The following is a 24,156-nucleotide window of genomic DNA, read 5'->3' on the forward strand; positions in this document are numbered from 1 at the left end:
ATAAAAATTACATCAACGCGTTCAGCTACCTCTCCTCTTGCTCCTAAAATCATCATTCAGCCACCAACTCTTACTTTAACCCCTTAAAATTGGCAATCAATGGGGAGACATTTTCACCTTTTTCTCACTGTCTTAGCTGCCAGCTGACTGCAGTTACTCTTGATTGTAGTTACACACACAAACACCCACACCCCCACACACGCACACACATGCATTGAACTTCATACTGGAAATGGTCTACTTTTGCTTCAACTTCCTGTTCCTCTGCTTTTACTTCTTTTTCTGCTTCCACTTCTTCTTTTACTACATTTTCTTATTCTATCACTATTTCTTGTCCTTCTACAGATACTTTTACTACTTGTTCTAATTGTACTACTGTTTTTCTGCTATTTCCTCTTCATCTACTTCTGCTTTTACTTCTTTTTCTGCTTCCACTTCTTCTTTTACTACATTTTCTTCTATCACTATTTCTTGTTCTTGTACAGATACTTTCACTTTCTTCTACTCTCTTTTCTCCTTTTACTACTGTTTTTCTTCTTCCACTTTTCTTCTGCTATTTCCTAATCTTCCACTTTTCTTCTGCTATTTCCTCTTCTTCCTCTTTTCTTCTGCTATTTCCTCTTCTTCTACTTGTTCCACTTTTTCTTCATCTTCTGCTAATTTTCCTCTTTTTCTGCTAATTCTTCTTCATTCAACAGTGTTTCCGCAACATTTCAGCAGGAAGCATTCACACGCATTTTCCGCAGGGAAATGCAAATTTTCTAGTTATTAGTGTGAATGCTCAAGCATTCACACTATTGTTATCCAGTTCTTTATTAGTGTGAATGCTTCACAGCATTCACACTATTGATATCCAAATCTTTATTATTATTATTATTATTATTATTATTATTATTCCACTTCCGTGCTTCGCTTCTACTCTTCAACCGTTTGTCCTACTTTCACTGTTCAACTATCATACTGTTCAGCTTTTTCTGCTCAAGTGTGCTATGACTTTTCACGTTTGTACCACTTTTACTTTTTAAGTTATTTCACTTTTTCCACAAAATTCTGCCCCATAGAAATGAATGGGAAATGTTTCACTCAGAAGGTTGAGTGTTCGATCCCCAGCTCCTGCGATTAAAACTACTCTTCAAACATTTGTGTTACGTTCACCATTCAACTATCATACTGTTCAGCTTTTTCTGCTCATGTGTGCTATGACTTTTCACGTTTGTACCACTTTTACTTTTTAAGTTATTTCACTTTTTCCACCAAATTCTGCCCCATTCAAATGAATGGGAAACGTTTCAACTATTCAACCTCTTCTTCTGCTTATTGTTTTTTTTCTGCTGTATCTTCAGCTTTGGCTGTGGCTCCGTTTGTGACTCTTCGCCTTTCACTCAGAAGGATGAGAGTTCGATCCCCAGCTCCTGCGAACAACACAAATCTTCAACAGTTTGTGCTACTTTCACCGTTCAACTATCATACTGTTCAGCTTTTTCTGCTCATGTGTGCTATGACTTTTCACGTTTGTACCACTTTTACTTTTGAAGTTATTTCACTTTTTCCACCAAATTCTGCCCCATTCAAATGAATGGGAAACGTTTCAACTTTTCCACCTCTTCTTCTGGTTATGGTATTTTTCCTGCTATTTCATCTGCTTCGGCTGTGGCTCAGTTGGTAGAGTTGTCACCCTTCACTCAGAAGGTTGAGTGTTCAATCCCCGGTTCCTCCGAGCAACACTACCCTTTCAGCCGTTTGTGCTACTTTCACTGTTCAACTATCATTCTGTTCAGCTTTTTCTGCTCATGTGTGCTATGACTTTTCACGTTTGTACCACTTTTACTTTTTAAGTTATTTCACTTTTTCCACCAAATTCTGCCCCATTCAAATGAATGGGAAACGTTTCAGCTTTTCAAGCTCTTCTTCTTCATCTTGTACTTTTTCTGCTGTTTCATCTGCTTCAGCTTTAGCTCAGTTGGTAGAGTTGTCGCCCCTCACTCACAAGGTTGAGTGTTCGATCCCCAGCTCCTGCGAACGACACTAATCTTCAACAGTTTGTGCTACTTTCACCGTTCAACTATCATACTGTTCAGCTTTTTCTTGGCGTGTGAATGCATGTGAAGCATTCACACGCATTTTCCGCAGGGAAATGCAATTTTTCTAGTTATTATTATTATTCTACTTCCGTGCGTTTTTTACTTCGCTTCTACTCTTCAACCGTTTGTGCTACTTTCACCGTTCAACTATCATACTGTTCTGCTTGTTCTGGACAGGTGTGCTATATCTTTTCACGTTTTTACTACTTTTACTTTTTAAGTTATTTCACTTTTTCCACAAATTTTCACAATTTTTTTCCCCATTGAAATGAATGGGATTTTTTTCCACTTTTCAACCTTTTTCTCAGCCTTATAACTTTTGCTGTGTTCCACGTAGAGACTTCATTTTTACTTTAAAACGTTCACACGTTTCTCCACTACTTATACTACTTTTACATTGTTTTGCTATCTTTTATACTTTTTAAACTATACTTCCAACTGTTTTGTGATGTTTTTTGCTGTCTTCCCCGTTTTTGAATGGGTGTCTATGTGGTGGAATGTTCAGAGCTAGAGTGCGTGACATCATCGCGAGAGTGCGGCAGAGTTGTGAGATTATTTCAAAATCTCCCGAACAAATTGCTCTAGCGACCACAATTTTCACACCACATGACTAAATTTACCCTCAAAACGTAGGAAAACTTGTCCTCTCGCTCACATTAAGATTTCAGGACAAACGGAGCTACGGTTTGGACACAGTGAGCTTCAAAGCGGCAGGTGGTCCAAAAAACTCTCCATCTGCGATAATGTTAAGATTCACCGATTCATCTGGAAACTGATCTCTCTTGACAAAGTTTTTACATCGCTGTAGTTCCGACATTTCTTGGATCCCAGACATAAAAATTACATCAACGCGTTCAGCTAACTCTCCTCTTGCTCATAAAATCATCATTCAGCCACCAACTCTTAATTTGACCCCTTAAAATGAGCACTGAATTGGGAGATGTTCCCCCATTTTCCTAGTCGAAGCTGCCAGCTGAATGCAGTTGCTCTTGATTGCACTTACACACACAAACACCCTCCCCTCCACACACGCACACACATGCATTGAAGTTTATACTGTAAATGCTTTATTTCATGTTTTGCGGCTGTGGCTCAGTTGGTAGAGTCGTCGCCCTTCAATCAGAAGGTTGAGGGATCGATCCCAAGCTCCTGCGAGCAACATGTCCAATGTGTCCTGTTCTTGTACAGATACTTTCACTTCCTTTTCTCCTTTTACTACTGTTTTTCTGCTATTTCCTCTTCTTCTACTGCTTGTTCTTCTGCTTTTACTTCTTTTTCTGCTTCCACTTCTTTTACTACATGTTCTTATTCTATCACTATTTCTTGTTCTTGTATAGACACTTTTGCTTTCTTCTTTTACTTGTTCTACTTTTACTATTCCTACTTTTACTACATTTTCTTTTATCACTATTTCTTGTTCTTGTACAGATACTTTCACTTCCTTTTCTCCTTTTACTACTGTTTTTCTGCTATTTCCTCTTTTTCTACTGCTTGTTCTTCTGCTTTTACTTCTTTTTCTGCTTCCACTTCTTTTACTACATGTTCTTATTCTATCACTATTTCTTGTTCTTGTACAGACACTTTTGCTTTCTTCTTCTTCTTGTTCTACTTTTACTATTCCTACTTTTACTAAATTTTCTTCTATCACTATTTCTTGTTCTTGTACAGATACTTTCACTTCCTTTTACTACTGTTTTTCTGCTATTTCCTCTTCTTCTACTGCTTGTTCTTTTGCTTTTACTTCTTTTTCTGCTTCCACTTCTTTTCCTACATTTTCTTCTATCACTATTTCTTGTTCTTGCACAGATACTTTCACTTTCTTCTACTTCATTTTCTCCTTTTACTACTGTTTTTCTTCTTCCACTTTTCTTCTGCTATTTCCTCTTCTTCCACTTTTCTTCTGCTATTTCCTCTTCTTCTACTTGTTCCACTTTTTCTTCATCTTCTGCTAATTTTCCTCTTTTTCTGCTGATTTTTCTTCATTCAGCAGTGTTTCCGCAACATTTCAGCAGGAAGCATTCACACGCATTTTCCGCAGGGAAATGCAAATTTTCTAGTTAGTGTGAATGCTCAAGCATTCACACTATTGTTATCCAGTTCTTTATTATTATTATTATTCTACTTCCGTGCGTTTTTTACTTCGCTTCTACTCTTCAACCGTTTGTGCTACTTTCACCGTTCAACTTTCATACTGTTCTGCTTCTTCTGGACAGGTGTGCTATATCTTTTCACGTTTTTACTACTTTTACTTTTTAAGTTATTTCACTTTTTCCACAAATTTTTACAATTTTTTTCCCCATTGAAATGAATGGGATTTTTTTCCACTGTTCCACCTTTTTCTCAGCCTTATAACTTTTGCTGTGTTCCACGTAGAGACTTCATTTTTACTTTAAAACGTTCACACGTTCTTCTGCTGCTTTTGCTACATTTACATTGTTTTGCTATCTTTTATACTTTTTAAACTATACCTCCAACTGTTTTGTGATGTTTTTTGCTGTCTTCCCCGTTTTTGAATGGGTGTCTATGTGGTGGAATGTTCAGAGCTAGAGTGCGTGACATCATCGCGAGAGTGCGGCAGAGTTGTGAGATTATTTCAAAATCTCCCGAACAAATTGCTCTAGCGACCACAATTTTCACACCACATGACTAAATTTATCCTCAAAACGTAGGAAAACTTGTCCTCTCGCTCACATTAAGATTTCAGGACAAACGGAGCTACGGTTTGGACACTGTGAGCTTCAAAGCGGCAGGTGGTCCAAAAAACTCTCCATCTGCGATAATGTTAAAAGAAACGAAAAATGTCAGATGAAAGAAAAATTGACTACGTTTTTACATCGCTGTAGTTCCAACATTTCTTGGATCCCAGACATACAAATTACATCAACGCGTTCAGCTAACTCTCCTCTTGCTCATAAAATCATCATTCAGCCACCAACTCTTAATTTAACCCCTTAAAATGAGCACTGAATAGGGAGATGTTCCCCCATTTTCCTAGTCGAAGCTGCCAGCTGAATGCAGTTGCTCTTGATTGCACTTACACACACAAACACCCTCCCCTCCACACACGCACACACATGCATTGAACTTTATACTGTAAATGCTTTATTTCATGTTTGGCGGCTGTGGCTCAGTTGGTAGAGTCGTCGCCCTTCAATCAGAAGGTTGAGGGATCGATCCCCAGCTCCTGCGAGCAGCATGTCCGATGTGTCCTGTTCTTGTACAGATACTTTCACTTCCTTTTCTCCTTTTACTACTGTTTTTCTGCTATTTCCTCTTCTTCTACTGCTTGTTCTTCTGCTTTTACTTCTTTTTCTGCTTCCACTTCTTTTACTACATGTTCTTATTCTATCACTATTTCTTGTTCTTGTACAGACACTTTTGCTTTCTTATTTTACTTGTTCTACTTTTACTATTCCTACTTTTACTACATTTTCTTTTATCACTATTTCTTGTTCTTGTACAGATACTTTCACTTCCTTTTCTCCTTTTACTACTGTTTTTCTGCTATTTCCTCTTCTTCTACTGCTTGTTCTTCTGCTTTTACTTCGTTTTCTGCTTCCACTTCTTTTACTACATTTTCTTCTATCACTATTTCTTGTTCTTGTACAGATACTTTCACTTTCTTCTACTTCATTTTCTCCTTTTACTACTGTTTTTCTTCTTCCACTTTTCTTCTGCTATTTCCTCTTCTTCCACTTTTCTTCTGCTATTTCCTCTTCTTCCACTTTTCTTCTGCTATTTCCTCTTCTTCTACTTGTTCCACTTTTTCTTCATCTTCTGCAAATTTTCCTCTTTTTCTGCTGATTTTTCTTCATTCAGCAGTGTTTCCGCAACATTTCAGCAGGAAGCATTCACACGCATTTTCCGCAGGGAAATGCAAATTTTCTAGTTATTATTATTCTACTTCCGTGCGTTTTTTACTTCGCTTCTACTCTTCAACCGTTTGTGCTACTTTCACCGTTCAACTTTCATACTGTTCTGCTTCTTCTGGACAGGTGTGCTATATCTTTTCACGTTTTTACTACTTTTACTTTTTAAGTTATTTCACTTTTTCCACAAATTTTCACAATTTTTTTCCCCATTGAAATGAATGGGATTTTTTTCCACTGTTCCACCTTTTTCTCAGCCTTATAACTTTTGCTGTGTTCCACGTAGAGACTTCATTTTTACTTTAAAACGTTCACACGTTCTTCTGCTGCTTTTGCTACATTTACATTGTTTTGCTATCTTTTATACTTTTTAAACTATACCTCCAACTGTTTTGTGATGTTTTTTGCTGTCTTCCCCGTTTTTGAATGGGTGTCTATGTGGTGGAATGTTCAGAGCTAGAGTGCGTGACATCATCGCGAGAGTGCGGCAGAGTTGTGAGATTATTTCAAAATCTCCCGAACAAATTGCTCTAGCGACCACAATTTTCACACCACATGACTAAATTTATCCTCAAAACGTAGGAAAACTTGTCCTCTCGCTCACATTAAGATTTCAGGACAAACGGAGCTACGGTTTGGACACTGTGAGCTTCAAAGCGGCAGGTGGTCCAAAAAACTCTCCATCTGCGATAATGTTAAAAGAAACGAAAAATGTCAGATGAAAGAAAAATTGACTACGTTTTTACATCGCTGTAGTTCCAACATTTCTTGGATCCCAGACATAAAAATTACATCAACGCGTTCAGCTACCTCTCCTCTTGCTCATAAAATCATCATTCAGCCACCAACTCTTTGAAAAGTTACTTTATTAGAGTATCATATTACCAGCTAACACATAAACAGTTAAAGCAGCACAATGCCAAGGAAGAATAAGAGAGCTCAAGCCCAAAGCCTCCGCAGACAGAAGTCAGGTGATGTTAAGTGTGTAACAGTTTCTCAGAGCAGTGAGGAGGTAAAGAGAGCCACAGCACCTGATCCTGAGAGTAAGAAACAACATGGTCAAATGTCATCATGTGTACCACAGGTATCTTATGCAGACATGGTGAAGAGAGTACGTGATCCAGGTCAGTCTTTGCAGAACAAAGTAGGTCCAAGTGATGAGCAACATGTAGCACAGGTATCTCAAGCAGGCTTTGTGAAGAGAGACAGTCACTCTGATCCACATACTGCAGGCCCTTCTCCGTCTCAGCAGATCAGCAGCACAGGTCAAACTGTTCAGCCTGACTCCACCCAGGTATCTTATGCAGATCATTTAAAGAGACAGGACACGTTTGTAGCAGGCCCAACTCATGCAGACAGTGTAAACTCTGGAGGTGATGAACAAAGTGTCAGTGCATCCAGAAGCCAGGCTTCTCTTAAATACAGCTCTAGAACCAGAAATAAGCAATGTACCTGTAACTCGCTCACATTTCTTGCTTTTCTGAACGAGAATGAAAACTTCACCAGAGCAGACCTGGACCTTGTTTTGGACAAAGGTGATGTCATGTACGCACAGGTTAGAAAAAGGGTTCCTAACCACATTCATTTGACCACGGATGAACTTCCTGACTGTGTTCCTGCACGCCATGGCACACTCATTGTGGACATGTTACAACTTTCCAGGTATGGCTCATTTGGAGATCCTCCTGCTGGAGCAGTTGATTACTTCCTTGATCTCGAGGCTGGATTGTCCTGCTTGTTATCAGATGTGCAGTATGCGTTGCTGTTGATGACTTCCTTATGCATTGCAGTATTCAGAACAAGGTCAGGCAGATACGGTTTCTTTGATCCACATGCTAGGACAGCCAAAGGTTTGCCTCTAAACCAGCGTACACCAACTCCTGGTACAGCAGTGATGGTAACATTCACATGTCTGAGTGATATGATTGACAGGCTCATCAAGTATCACAAGATGTTGGACACAGCAGCATCCTCCAACTACGAGTTAAAGCCTGTTGGATTTCACGATGTGAACATCGACCTGAGTAACGCCATCCCAGCTACAGATATTCAGCCCACAGCTCACACAGAATCAACCACTCTGCTCGATGATGCCCCTCATGACAAATCAACTGCAAGTGTTACAAACGCTGATCTTCCTGAACACACTGTACATGAAGTGTTTGCTGACATGGACACGGAACCAGAACCACTGATCCAAAGCAGCCATGATTCCATCACAGTAAATGATGTTTCCAATAACTCATTAACGGGAATCTCAACTGAAAAAACTTCTGTGTCATCTGAGAGACAACCACAGGTCTGTATCATGGTCCCTGATACTCCAACTGAACAAGAACCAGTTACTGAACTCAACTCACAAGTTTGTCCTCAGAGTGAACCAAACTTAACTGTTCCTTTGGTAAAGTCTTTTGCCGCTGATAATGTCTTACATGACATCAAACTGTCAAAAATGAACAAGCAGCGAAGAGAAAGATACAGGAGGAGACTATTGCGATCGAAAAATGTATCACAAAGAAAGGAAAATCAAAAGAGAAGAGAGAGAGAAAAATATGCTTCAGATGAATCATATAGGGCGAAGAAAAAATCTTATTCAGCTGAGAAACGTTCTGATGAAGAATTCACTAAAAGAAAACGAGAATATGTTACCAACCAATACAGAAACAAACCTGAAATACAACAGAAGAAAAGACAAACATTTACAACAAGATACAGGGAGAATATTGAATTCAGGCAAATGAAAAAAAAGTTTATTAAGAGTAGGTATGCTGTTGATCCTGAATTTCGACTGAAGAAAAAACAAAATATCACTGTGAGATATGCTGTCGATCCTGAATTTCGACTGAAGAAAAAACAAAATATCACTGTGAGATATGCTGTCGATCCTGAATTTAGACTGAAGAAAAAACAAAATATCACTGTGAGATATAGAGACAATAGTGATTTCAGGCTGAGGCAACGATCTTATATGACTCAACGTTATGCCCATAATGAAGCCTTCCGTCTCAAACACAGACATATCATGAGGAAAATTATGAAAGACAGGCATAAGAACAATCTTGCATTTAGGACCATGCATAACATGAGATGTGCCCTGAAAATAAAAAGAAAATACAGACAGATGACTAGACAAAACCATGACAGAGAGAGTGACAATGCTTTGATCAAGGAGGCCATGGCTATTTTCAAGTCTCACATAAAAGCTGGTCCAACGTTCGTGTGCACTGTGTGTCACAAAGCCTCATTTCCAAACCAAGTAAAACCATGCAAGAGGTCAAACTTTGTAAAGAATCTAAATGTTGTTGCAGCCTGCCTCACAGGAAAATATGTTCACATATGTGACGATGACTGCAGGAATAATCAATGCAAAGTGCCTGTTGAAAGAAAGACGGAGTGGATTTGTCACACCTGCCATGATTACCTGAAAAGTGGAGCCATGCCAAAACTTGCTGTCGCAAATAACTTGTGGTTGGATGACATACCGACAGAGCTGTGTGACCTCAACATTCTGGAGAGACATCTCATAGCAAAGTGCATAGCTTTTGCAAAAATCATTCCTCTTCCTAAAGGTCAGCAGAGAGCTATACATGGTAATGTAGTGTGTGTCCCGTCTGAGGTTCAAGAAACAGTGAATGCTTTGCCCAGATTGAGAAGCGAGTCTCAGGTGTTGAGAGTGAAACTGAAAAGACGTTTGTGTTACAAAGGTCATCAGCTGTTCCAGACTGTAACCTGGTCTAAGTTAGTGCAAGCTCTGAATAAACTAAAACAGATTCACCCAGAGTATGATGATGTCACCATCAGAGATGAGGAGGAGTTATGTGACCCAACACTTGCAGATGATGATGATGATGAATCAATGGATGATGATGATTATGATGAAGAGGATCTGATGGAAATTGACAGACTTGAGAGCGATGCAATGTGTGAGGCCGATAATGATCCTGAAAATGAGCAACAGAACAACACAATGCTTTGTGATGACAATCAAACACAGGAGAATGATGATGATGACGATGATGACGAGGCACAACAAGAAAATGAGAATAGTGGTGGAATCATTCTTGAATCATGCCTTCAGCCACGTGATGTTTCAGAGGAGATATTATGTTACAGTGAAGGGATTTATTCTGTAGCACCTGCAGAGGGAAACAATCCAGTCAGTTTTTTTAAAGAAAAGAACTTGGAGGGAAAAGCTTTTCCTGTTCAGTTTCCAACTGGTCAAAATACCCTGGATGAAAACCGACCTATTAAACTGACACCCAGTGGTTATTTCAAAGCAAGGCTGTTTGGTGTTGATGATCGCTTTGCCAAAGACACAAATTATTTGTTCTTTGCCCAGTTTGTGACAGAGATATACTTGGCCACTTCAAGCATGTCAATACAGCTGCGTAAAGGAAAACCTTTCACCAGAGACGGACGTAAAATAACCTCAAGAATGCTGAGAGACAAATATGAGGTGGAGAAACTTGTGAGGAACAGAGATGCAATTCGATTCATGCAGCCACTGAGAGGAACACCAGCATACTGGGACAAAACAACCAAAGACCTGTTTGCTATGATCAGACAGCTGGGAATCCCTACCTTCTTTTGCACGTTTTCAGCAGCAGAAATGCGTTGGCCTGAGGTGATTATAGCCATAAAAGCACAGCAGGGTGAGGAAGTGAATTTGGATGAGCTGGACTGGTCCACCAAGTGTGACATTCTGAGGAGCAATCCTGTGACAACAATGCGCATGTTTGATAAACGTGTGGAGGCACTGTTCAGAGATTTGATCTTGTCCCCTGCACAACCCCTGGGCAATGTTTTTGACTTTTTCTACCGCCTTGAGTTCCAACACAGAGGAAGTCCTCACATACATGGCCTACTATGGGTAGAAGGTGCTCCTGTGTTTGAGAAAGACAGTGATCAGACTGTGTGCGAGTTTGTGTCCAAATACATCACTGCTCAGTTACCTGATCCAAATACACAACCTGAACTGTACAAGATAGTCACAGAAGTGCAAATTCACAGCAAAAGCCACTCAAAGACTTGTTTCAAAGGTGCAAGATCTGGGTGCAGGTTTGGTTTCCCTAAGCAACCGTGCAGAAAGACTATGATCACAAGACCTGGAGATGACGAGGGGTCAGTAAGACTTGAAACAGCAAAGAGAAAGCTAGCTCCACTGATTCAGCTGCTTAATGAGCCTGCAACTGCCTCCCTGAGTTTAGCAGAGGTCCTCGCTCGATGTGACTTAACCATGAATGAATACGAGCAACACCTGCACATGATGAGCCATACCAGCAATATCATACTCCAACGTGATCCAAAGGACTGCTGGGTAAATCCTTACAACCCTCACCTGCTTGAAGTGTGGTCGGCCAACATGGACCTACAGTTCATACTTTCTTATTACGGTCTGATACACTACATCTGCACATACATGTGTAAAAGTGAGAACTCTGTGAGTCGATATCTGCAAGCACTCATCGAAAACTCAAAGGGAGACTGTGTCAATGAATGTGATGAAATGAGGGAAATCATGCAGGCATATTCCAAAAAGAGAGAGGTTTCTGCACAGGAAGCTGTTGCCCGTTGCACTGGACTTAACATGAAAAAGTCTTCCCGTGGTGTGGTGTTCATTCCTACAGATGACAACCCAGTTAAAATGAGTCTCCCACGCTCCAGCCTTGACAACACAACTCCAGAGAGTTTAAATGTGTGGATGACATCTTTCGCAGACAAATACAAAGCCAGACCTGAAACACCAGAGTTTGAGCAGATGTGCATGGCAGACTTTGGCTCTTGCTGCAGATTTGTGTATGGACAACAGATTAAAGGTAAAAATGTTGTTCCTCTGCTGAATGAGATGGGCCACGTACAGAGGAGAGAAGCCGATAAACCAGCAGTCATCAGATATCGTCGCATATCCAAAGAGAAATATCCTGAGCAGTATTATGGCACGTTGCTTAAACTGTATCTTCCTCACAGATCAGAGCTAGAGCTGAAAAGAGTGTCTCTACCCACGTACGAGTCCTTTCACAACAGTGGTATAGTTCAGCTGCCATATTCTCCCCGTCCTGAGTGTGTAAGAAACATTGTGGACAGAAACAAAAAGAGATATGAAAAGAACAGTGACGAGATTGAGAGTGCTATCCAGGACTATGAAGAAAACAGAGACGTGATAGATGAGTGGTCTAACTTAGCACCAGAATCTGAAGTGGTGAGGATGGAGTGTATTGATGAACTGGAAGCCAGAGAAGCCGATGGTGAAAATGTCCAAGAGAATGTACCCGACTACAGTAGACAGGCTAATGCTGTTACAGAAGTCAGAGCCGTAAGAGAGCCCCCTGTGATCAATCCCACACTGTTACGCCAGATGTATCAGAGTCTGAACCGGAAACAAGCGAGTGTGTTCTATGCTGTCAGGGACTGGTGCATAAAACGTGTCTGTGGACTAAACCCAGAGCAGTTCTTCTATTATGTAAACGGTGGAGCTGGAACCGGTAAATCACACCTGATTAAATGCATCTACTCGGAGGCATCCAAGATACTGTGCAAACTGCCCACACGTGCTGAGGAAGATGACATATCAAACCCCACTGTGCTGTTGACTGCTTTCACTGGAACTGCAGCCTTTAACATCTCTGGTACAACACTGCACTCTCTCCTCAAGCTGCCCAGAAGCCTTAAACCACCCTTTCAAGGTCTTGGCAACCAACTAGATGCAGTCCGATGTGAGCTTTTGAATGCGGAAATTCTTGTCATTGACGAGGTGTCCATGGTGTCAAAGCCCCTGTTTGCCTACGTGGATGTGAGACTGAAACAGATCAAAGGTAATCACAGACCCTTCGGAGGCATGTCAGTTATAACTGTGGGAGACTTTTATCAGCTACCACCAGTACGACAGCCCAAACCACTTTGCGTGTATGACCCATCTGAGATTGACCTGTGGCAGGAAAACTTTGAGAAGATCACTCTGACAGAGATCATGCGACAGAAGGACGACGTTGTCTTTGCAGAGATGTTGAACAGGATCCGTGTGAAGGGAAAAACAGAACAGCTTTCTGTAGCAGACAGAGCTTTGCTGTCACGGACTGTGACTCGATCAGAACTTTGTCCAACTGATGTCCTGCACATTTTTGCCACCAATAAACAAGTAGACGCACACAACTCTACAACTTTGTCCCTGCTCCATTCTCATGTTACCACCATTGATGCAGATGACTTTAAAAAGGACCCACACACTGGACAGATGACACGACAAGGTGTACCATCGAAAGGAGGCCGAAATGATTTGCCAGACACACTGACTGTTGCTGAAGGTGCTCGAGTCATGCTCACAAGAAACATAGAAGTTTGTGAAGGTTTGGTGAACGGATCATTTGCTACACTAGGCAGAGTTGTATTCACTGAACAACATGGCTGTACTCATGTCACTAGGCTTGGCCTCAAGATGGATGATGAAACAGCTGGCAGGAGTTATCGTAACAGAGCAGGAGATGATGGTCTGGTGTACATAGAGAGATCGGAGGAGAGTCTGAAACAAAAAGGAGTGGTGCGTAGACAGTTTCCTTTGAAACTTGCTTTTGCATGTACAATACACAAGGTGCAAGGAATGACCAGGGAATCGGCTGTCGTTTCGCTGAAACACATTTTTGAACCAGGCATGGCGTATGTCGCTATCAGTAGAGTGACCTCTCTCACAGGACTGTACATGCTCGACTTGGATGAGAATAAAATCTATGCAAACCAACAAGTCAATGCAGCCTTAGAAGCCATGAGACAAGTCAACTTGGACCATGTGATGCCACTTTATCAGATTCAACAGACACTGAGCAGACATGACACTGTCACCATTGTTCACCACAACACAGAAGGATTGCCATGTCATGTCAATGATATCAAGAGCCATCATGAACTGTGTCTTGCTGATGTTTTGTGTCTTACAGAAACCCACCTACAAGGTTCCTCAGTTGCAGACAGTCTCCTTTTAGAGGGCTACAGGATGTTCACACGCAACAGACACGTGTCATATGCAAATGTGCCAGAAATTGCCAGCAGAGCGTGTGGTGGAGTTGCCGTTTATGTAAAGAACCACTTGCAGGCCCATGAAAAACGGTACATAAATAATGTAACTGACCTTGAGTTTGTGGCTTTGAAGGTTGAAGCTCCGGTGAGGGCACTGATTGCTGCCGTGTACAGACCTCCCAACTACAGCGTTGCATCATTTCTGACAAACCTGGGGTGTCTTTTGGACTCACTGGAGATCATGGACTGCCATCCCATCATTGTCTGTGGCGATTTCAACGAGAACCTGCTATCGAACACCAAGAAGCCGATTCTGGAGCTCTTTCAGTCCAAGGGATATGCTCAACTGATCACCGCTGCCACAACAGATAAAGGTACCCTCCTGGACCCCATTTTTATCTCACGACCACAGCAATGTCTCCACTCGGGTGTCATGCAGAGCTATTACAGTTACCACAACCCTGTTTACTGTGCAGTTTCCTCAAACAGCTCATGAAAGAATTCAGATTGATGATTTTTTAAGGACAATTTAACCGTTTTGATTAAACTTGTAACTCTTAAGAGTAAAAGATCATTTTTTCTAAAAACAGTTTGATTTTAAAGAATACGTTTTTAAAATGTGTAAATATGTAAATATCACATAGACTATGTAAACAGAAAACAATGTGAATAATTGGACTGACTAGTATTTTGCAGAAAGAGGAAGCTCTGCGGTCTGGCTAAACACCTCGCCAGGCTGCCTCAGTCTCAGTAAGACTGGGGGGGAGGGTGAGTGGACCAGAGTATTCCTCCTCAACTGGAAATCATTGTCGTTGATGGATTGGAAATCATTGTCATCATCATAATCTCCTGAGAACAATCATGCTGCTGGACGTGTCTCTATGGTAATAACAAATCTGTATATTCTTCCAGGCTTAAAGACTCAGGTAAGACAAATGTTTTTGCAGATTACATGTTAGAGCATTAGTTGATAAGTATGAAATGTGTTTGGGTAAAAGTTATAGTATAAGTTATTATTATGTCAACTTTTTACAGAACTCTCTTTTGGCCTGTGCATTTATCAAGTTAATGTCAAGTCAAGTCAACTTGATTCAAATTGACTTGACATTAAGGGCTGGTGGGTGAGGATTGATAAATGCACAGGCCAAAACTCTTATTAGATGTATAGATAGCTGTAAGTTTAACTTTACTACTCATAGCTTCCAGCTGAAACCCCCAAAAAGTTTATTTCCACCCAATTTTCTTTGACAACTTTTTAGCGAGGTGGGTGGCCTTGCAGATACTATAGCCTTTGTAAGTTTCTTTTTCTTCTCCTGGAGGTCGACAGTTCTTTCATATGCTCAGCCCTCCATAGACAGCCCCACAAATCCCTACTTCTTCAATCTGAACCTCCGAGCGGACTAATTCAAACCTTTAACCCAAAAAAACAGGTTGACTTTTTATATTTTTAGGTTTATCTAGTCTGGGGTTTCAGCTGGTTAGTGTATAAGAGGTTTTCACATGTTTTTACTTTGCGTTGGGCTAATCTGACCCCTGTTAAACAACAATCTTATAAAGTTATAATAAAGTTATAGCTATAAAGTCATGGCTTAGTTAAATGAGCCTGTCAACTGATTTGATTGGTAGATAATGTTGTCTTGTTTGTCTTCTAAATGAAATTCACAAATGTCAAGGAAATGTCCTTTTTTTATTAACCCTTCAAGGAAAACCTTAGCATTTGAGTAAGTCTTGGTTATCTGAGCTAAATGTTGGGTTAAAAAAACAACGACAGAAATGATTGTTGTTCTAACTGTCAGTCCAGGACTATGGAGCCTAGGAATGATCTAACAGGGGTATTAGCCCATAGCTGTAAGCACATTGTGAAAAGCCTGTGATGGTAAAACTAAACAATATAGCAAACATTAGTTATTGACATTATTTTATTAATCAAAAATAAGAAGTATGTATATAGGAACATCTTAAGTCAAATGATTGTAGTTGACAAATTTGTCCCTCATCTATATTCTTGAGCCTTGACCTATTTATTTATTTATTTTATTTTATAAGTCATTTAGTCACCACACATTTTTGTTTTAAAAGAATTCTGTTTTTGCTTTTTATTTCATTTTTTTAACCTTTTGAAGTTTGTATATGTATGAGTGTATTCTTTAGCTCATGTTTTCATTTGTTTTCCTACGTTCAAAGTGGTTTGAATCATCACATTTACCCTGGTTTTCAATTGAAAGCTAGTTTTAATAGAGGAATATGTAACCCTGACACCTAAAATCACACAGATATCACATTGCATACCAAATTCAAAACATTGGCGAGAGCAGTCTACCCCCGCACCCCTCCTCCTGTACACACGGGTTGCCATGTCTGCTGAGCGGGCTGATTTTAAGCCAGCACTATCAGCCCTCATCAACTACAAGGAAGCAACTCGCAACGCGAGGATGCATCAGCTCCGTCAGCTTAAAGAAAGTTTACACGCTGGTCGTCACTGTTGGAGAATCTCTCAACAACCAGCAGGGGCCGAGGCTGAAGCAGAAAGGATGCAGCAGAATCAACAGTGGTCCCTCCTCCCTAAAAACAACGCATGTCCAGTGGCCGAGTGTCTCCACAACAGATCACAAGGTAATATTTCTCAATTCTAATGTATTATTTCCTTTTGTTGTTTAATTGTGTGCATTTATTTATCTGTCAGGTGTATTGTTGTTGCTGTTGACTTAAACAACTCTAAATATCATTTGTTGTCTTCCTTCAGGTCTTCATCCAAAGTGCTTCAACCAGTATGAAGTGAAGACAAAGAGAATTGCACTGAGATCATGACATGTCAAGGAAGCACATTTCATTCAGTTTCTCTATGTGCAACGGCTACTGGTCACAAATGCGTTTATCTGCACTAAGGTATTTATTTTTTGTGTATCATGCAACTTTTAATCGTGTTTTGTATCATTAGATTTTTACAACAACCTTCTGCTTCCTTTGTCAGAACTGGCTCCGCGTCACGATCTGTGAATCCATCATGTATCCATTGTAGCTCAGCAGAGTCTAATTGTGCAACAGTGACACAAGCTGCGGATCTATCATCACTCTCAGACTGAAGGTTCCTCATCACTGCAGCGTCAGGCTTTGTTCAAAAGGTAAACAATCTATCAGGAGAAAATGATGACAAACTTGAACAAACTAATTAGGAAATTAACTTTCTGACTGTTTTTTCTTCTATTTAAGGCTCTGCTCCTCGTCTTCACCTCTGTCAATACTGTGATGTTGTCCTTACACCAGACACTGACCAAAGAACTGCAAGCAACATTTCTACAGTCAACAGACAAGTTAAAAGGTCAAACATTTCAGAACTTTACACCTCCACTCATAAACTGACATTTTGATTTATTTATTTTTTCTTTAAATGAAAGATTGACAAATTACCATTTACAGAACACTGGTGTGAAGAAATGACTGCTTCTCTTGATAAGACAAACCAATTTGAACTTTTTTTTAGTATTGCTATTTTTTATTTTTTTTATTTTCATGCCTACTCTCCCTCTCATCATTCATCTGTTTTCTATTCAGAAGACTATTAACACAGATGAAGGGAATAACACGTTTGTTCATTTGCTAAATGCATCTGAAGTAAATGAAGTCTGTGGGTGGAGTCAGTAGAAGACTTCTTTGAGGCTTGTAAACACAATATTAAATCTGGGCCCCTCCTCTACCTTTAAGCTGAAAGAACAGACTGACCAGTGGGAATACTGTAGTACATTTAAAGAAAATGAAAACCGGATTTAGGGATGACAGTGCATAAATACAAATACTTAGTAGCACTAAAAATTGTATTATTTTGCAGTATGAATGTATGGCTTGTTTTAGGTAACTTATTTATCCCATCATTGTGGTGTGATGTACATTAAGAAAAAACAGGACTCTACCTTTAACCTGAAGGAACAGGCTGATTCAGGGGTTTTTTAATGTTTTTATTATTATTTAGTCTAGGGTTTCAGCTGGTTAGTGTAAAGGTTTTCCCATGTTTTTACTTAGCCTAACCTGATCCCTGTTAAACCGTGGTCTGATAAAGTCATATTTAAAACAACTTTTAATTTTAAAGACTGCATGTCTGCAACACATGGTTTAGTTCAATGAACTAAGTATTCCCTTGTTTCATTAAACACTGACCAACAAACAGTGCCTTAGTTTTATTTAGTGTTGTGTTTATGTTTTTACATCATTATTTTTTGTGAATCTTATTAGTGCTTATTTGATTTTTATTTGATTTCATTTATTTTATTGTCATGTCTCATCATTCATATGTTCTCAAATCAGAAGACTAATTGATATATTCTTCATCATTTTCTACATTTTTGTATTAATTTATATTTTTATTTATATTGTTCTTTTCATTTATTTGTTAATAATCATTCATTTAAGATTACATTGGACGTGAAATATTAATCTATACAATATCACATATCTGTATCGTTCTATTATTGCTGTATTTATACAACTTGTTTATGATTGCACCTCTTGCTAAATGCCAATATTGAGCTATCCTGCATCATGTCTTCCTATGTTTATTAGTTTTATTGTACTATGTTTTTAGATTACATTTCCATCACCTTTCTATATGAATATATTACAAATTATTTGGTTTTCATTCCCTCTTTTTTTCATTTTAGAAAAATGTTTTGTTTAGCTGTTTTACTTACAGAAAAGCTTTATTATTTTTGTTTTGTTTTTAATTTCAGAAAAGCATTATTGTTTGTTTGTTTTTCTTTTCTCTTGTTAAATGAAACAAAATGAAGTAATCTAGCAGTTTTCATTTCATATTGACCAAATACAGACCATTTTGTGGACACAGCAACATTATTACTTGTGTTATTATCGTATTACACTATTACAAATATTATACTGCTTCATATACATACTTCATCTTCTGCCGTTCTGCATGATACGCAAAAACTCCACTTTCTCTGGCAATTTTTACGTTTATACATGTTCAACACAAATAAATTACTTTGTCTTGTACCTAAATTTTTCCTGTGCGTATTCTACTTTTTCTTCAACATTCAGCAGTATTTTACTTCTCACTCTGTCTCTCTCACACACACATGCATGTAAGCACATCTTAACGTGGTGCTGTCCGTGGTGCTGCAAGTCGGTAAACTTTAAAGCACTTTTCAGCACCTGCCCTATGGTGAAGCAGGTCACTTGTTAGCTGAGTAAATGAAAGCATGGGTACTGAGCTTCAAAGCGGCAGGTAGTCCAAAAAACTATCCATCTGTTATGGATATGTTATATATCTGTCATGTTATATATCTGTTAAGATTCACCGATTCATTTGGAAACTGATCTCTCTTGACCAAGTTTTTACATCTCTGTGGTTCCCACATTTCTTGGATTCCAGACATAAAAATCAGCCACCAACTCTTCATTTAACCCCTTACAATTGGCACTCAATAGGGAGACATTTTCCACCTTTTTCTCACTGTCTTAGCTGCCAGCTGACTGCAGTTACTCTTGATTGCAGTTACACACAAACACCCACACTCCCACAAACGCAAACACATGCATTGAACTTTATACTGTAAATGCTTTGCTTTCTCATTTACTTCTTGATTCTTCTGCTTTATCTACATTTTCTGCTTCCACTTCTTTTACGACATGTTCTCCTTCTATCACTATTTCTTGTTCTCCTACAGATACTTTCACTATCTTCTACTTCTTGTTCTCCTTTTACGGCTGTTTTTCTTCTTCCACTTTTCTTCTGCTATTTCCTCTTCTTCTACTTCTTCCACTTTATCTTCATCTTCTGCTAATTCTGCTCTACTTCTGCTAATTCTTCTTCATTCAGCAGTGTTTCCGCAACATTTCAGCTAGAAGCATTCACACGCATTTTCCGCAGGGAAATGCAAATTTTCTAGTTATTAGTGTGAATGCTTGAAAGCATTCACACTATTGTTATCCAAATCTTTATTATTAGTGTGAATGCTTCAAAGCATTCACACTATTGTTATCCAGTTCTTTATTATTATTATTCCACTTCCGTGCGTTTTTCGCTGCTCTTCTACTCTTCAACCGTTTGTGCTACTTTCACCGTTCAACTATCGTACTGTTCAGCTTTTTCTGGACAGGTGTGCTATATCTTTTCGCGTTTTTACTACTTTTACTTTTTAAGTTATTTCACTTTTTCCAGAATATTCTGCCCCATTGAAATGAATGGGAAACGTTTCAGCTTTTCAACCTTCTTCTCAGCCTTATAACTTTTGCTCTGTTCAACGTAGAGACTTCATTTTTGCTTTAAAACGTTCACACGTTCTTCTGCTACTTTTGCTACATTTACATTGTTTTGCTATCTTTTATACTTTTTAAACTATACCTCCAAATGTTTGGTGATGTTTTTTGCTGTCTTCCACGTTTTTGAATGGGTGTGTATGTGGTGAGATGTTTAGAGCTAGAGTGCGTGACATCATCGCTTAGAGTGCGGCACAGTTGTCAGATTGTTTCAAAATCTCCCGAACAAATTGCTCTAGCGATCACAATTTTCACACCACATGACTAAATTTACCCTCAAAACGTAGGAAAACTTGTCCTCTCGCTCACATTAAAATTTCAGGACAAACGGAGCTACGGTTTGGACACAGTGAGCTTCAAAGCGGCAGGTGGTCCAAAAAACTCTCCATCTGCGATAATGTTAAAAGAAACGAAAATTGTCAAATGAAAGAAAAATTGACTAAGTTTTTAAATCGCTGTAGTTCCGAGATTTCTTGGGTCCCAGACATACAAATTACATCAACGCGTTCAGCTACCTCTCCTCTTGCTCATAAAATCATCATTCAGCCGCGAACTCTTCATTTTACCCCTTAAAATAAGCACTGAATAGGGAGATGTTTCCCCCGTTTTCTCACTGTCTTATCTGCCAGCTGACTGCTGTTACTCTTTATTATTTATATTATCTTGATTAGTTACACACACAAACACCCTCCCCTCCACATACGCACACACATGCATTGAACTTTATACTGTGGCTCAGTTGGTAGAGTCGTCGCCCCTCAATCGGAAGGTTTAGGGTTCAATCCCCAGCTCCTGCGAGCAACATGTCCAATGTTCTTCTGCAGATACTTTTGCTTCTTGTTTTAGTTTTGCTACAGTCTTTTTCTGCTATTTCCCCTTCTTCTGCTTTTGCAACATCTTCTATTACTATTTCTTGTTCTTCTGCAGATACTTTTACTTCTTCTGCTTCTTGTTTTAGTTTTGCTACGGTCTTTTTCTGCTATTTCCTCTTCTTCTGCTTTTTGTTCTTCTGCTTTTACTTCTTTTTCTGCTTCCACTTTTACTACATTTTCTTCTATCACTATTTCTTGTACAGATACTTTCACTTTCTTCTACTTCCTTTTCTCCTTTTACTACTGTTTTTCTTCTTCCACTTTTCTTCTGCTATTTCCTCTTCTTCCACTTTTCTTCTGCTATTTCCTCTTCTTCCACTTTTCTTCTGCTATTTCCTCTTCTTCTACTTGTTCCACTTTTTCTTCATCTTCTGCTAATTTTCCTCTTTTTCTGCGGATTTTTCTTCATTCAGCAGTGTTTCCGCAACATTTCAGCAGGAAGCATTCACACGCATTTTCCGCAGGGAAATGCAAATTTTCTAGTTATTATTCTTCTACTTCCGTACGTTTTTTGCCGCTCTTCTACTTTTGCACCGTTTGTGCTACTTTCACCGTTCAACTATCATACTGTTCAGCTTTTTCTGCTCATTATGGCTATATCTTTTCACGTTTTTACTACTTTTACTTTTTAAGTTATTTCACTTTTTCCACAAATTTTCACAAATTTTTTCCCCATTGAAATGAATGGGATTTTTTTCCACTGTTCCACCTTTTTCTCAGCCTTAGAACTTTTGCTCTCTTCCACGTAGAGACTTCATTTTTACTTTAAAACGTTCACACGTTTCTCCACTACTTTTACTACATATACATTGTTTTGCTATCTTTTATGCTTTTTAAACTATACCTCCAAATGTTTGCTGATGTTTTTTCCTGTCTTCCACGTTTTTGAATGGGTGTGTATGTGGTGGAATGTTCAGAGCTAGAGTGCGTGACATCATCGCTTAGAGTGCGGCAGAGATGTGAGATTATTTCAAAATCTCCCGAACAAATTGCTCTAGCGACCACAATTTTCACACCACATGACTAAATTTACCCTCAAAACGTAGGAAAACTTGTCCTCTCGCTCACATTAAAATTTCAGGACAAACGGAGCTACGGTTTGGACACAGTGAGCTTCAAAGCGGCAGGTGGTCCAAAAAACTCTCCATCTGCGATAATGTTAAGATCCACCGATTAATCTGGAAACTGATCTCTCTTGACAAAGTTTTTACATCGCTGTAGTTCCCACATTTCTTGGATCCCAGACATAAAAATTACATCAACGCGTTCAGCTAACTCTCCTCTTGCTCATAAAATCATCATTCAGCCACTAACTCTTAATTTAACCCCTTAAAATGAGCACTGAATTGGGAGATGTTCCCCCGTTTTCCTAGTCGAAGCTGCCAGCTGAATGCAGTTGCTCTTGATTGCACTTACACACACAAACACCCTCCCCTCCACACACGCACACACATGCATTGAACTTTATACTGTAAATGCTTTATTTCATGTTTGGCGGCTGTGGCTCAGTTGGTAGAGTCGTCACCCTTCACTCAGAAGGTTGAGTGTTCAATCCCCGGTTCCTCCGAGCAACACTACCCTTTCAGCCGTTTGTGCTACTTTCACTGTTCAACTATCATTCTGTTCAGCTTTTTCTGCTCATGTGTGCTATGACTTTTCACGTTTGTACCACTTTTACTTTTTAAGTTATTTCACTTTTTCCACCAAATTCTGCCCCATTCAAATGAATGGGAAACGTTTCAACTTTTCCACCTCTTCTTCTGCTTATGGTATATTTCCTGCTATTTCATCTGCTTCGGCTGTGGCTCAGTTGGTAGAGTTGTCGCCTGTCAATCACAAGGTTGAGGGATTGATCCCCAGCTCCTGCGAGCAACACTACTCTTCAACCATTAGTGCTGCTTTCACCGTTCAACTATCATTCTGTTCAGCTTTTTCTGCTAATTATGGCTATGACTTTTCACGTTTGTACCACTTTTACTTTTTAAGTTATTTCACTTTTTCCACCAAATTCTGCCCCATTCAAATGAATGGGAAACGTTTCAACTTTTCCACCTCTTCTTCTGCTTATGGTATTTTTCCTGCTGTTTTCTCTGCTTCAGCATTAGCTCAGTTGGTAGAGTCGTCACCCTTCACTCAGAAGGTTGAGTGTTCAATCCCCGGTTCCTCCGAGCAACACTACCCTTTCAGCCGTTTGTGCTACTTTCACTGTTCAACTATCATTCTGTTCAGCTTTTTCTGCTCATGTGTGCTATGACTTTTCACGTTTGTACCACTTATACTTTTTAAGTTATTTCACTTTTTCCACCAAATTCTGCCCTATTCAAATGAATGGGAAACATTTCAACTATTCAACCTCTTCTTCTGCTTATTGTTTTTTTTCTGCTGTATCGTCAGCTTTGGCTGTGGCTCAGTTTGTGACTCTTCGCCTTTCACTCAGAAGGATGAGAGTTCGATCCCCAGCTCCTGCGAATGACACTAATCTTCAACAGTTTGTGCTACTTTCACCGTTCAACTATCATACTATTCAGCTTTTTCTGCTCATTATGGCTATGACTTTTCACGTTTTTACTTATGTTTTTTTTGCTATTTCCTCTTCTTCTGCTTCTTGTATTTCTGCTTTTGCTACATCTTCTTCTTCTGCAGATGCTTTTACTTCTTCTGCTTCTTCTTTTAGTTTTGCTACTGTCTTTGCGTGTGAATGCATGTGAAGCATTCACACGCATTTTCCGCAGGGAAATGCAATTTTTCTAGTTATTATTATTATTATTATTCCACTTCCGTGCTTCGCTTCTACTCTTCAACCGTTTGTCCTACTTTCACTGTTCAACTATCATACTGTTCAGCTTTTTCTGCTCAAGTGTGCTATGACTTTTCACGTTTGTACCACTTTTACTTTTTAAGTTATTTCACTTTTTCCACCACATTCTGCCCCATTCAAATGAATGGGAAACGTTTCAACTATTCAACCTCTTCTTCTGCTTATTGTTTTTTTTCTGTTGTATCTTCAGCTTTGGCTGTGGCTCCGTTTGTGACTCTTCGCCTTTCACTCAGAAGGATGAG

At 39.3% G+C, this 24,156-nt stretch overlaps 2 long non-coding RNA genes across 2 annotated transcripts in view; one reads left to right on the forward strand and one right to left on the reverse strand.

Annotated features, from left to right (window-relative positions):
• LOC306833494 overlaps positions 1 to 24,156 on the forward strand; it is a 184,498-nt gene that overhangs the window by 14,413 nt on the left and 145,929 nt on the right. The window lies entirely within an intron of this gene.
• Positions 17,469 to 17,755, reverse strand: LOC306833500. Its single transcript, XR_013780369.1, has 2 exons — positions 17,690 to 17,755; positions 17,469 to 17,643 (listed from the first exon to the last, which is right to left on the reverse strand). It is a non-coding gene; the product is annotated as an uncharacterized lncRNA (long non-coding RNA).

This window comes from Symphodus melops, assembly GCF_947650265.1.
Source record: "Symphodus melops genome assembly, chromosome: 13".
In the NCBI taxonomy this organism is placed as follows: domain Eukaryota; kingdom Metazoa; phylum Chordata; class Actinopteri; order Labriformes; family Labridae; genus Symphodus; species Symphodus melops.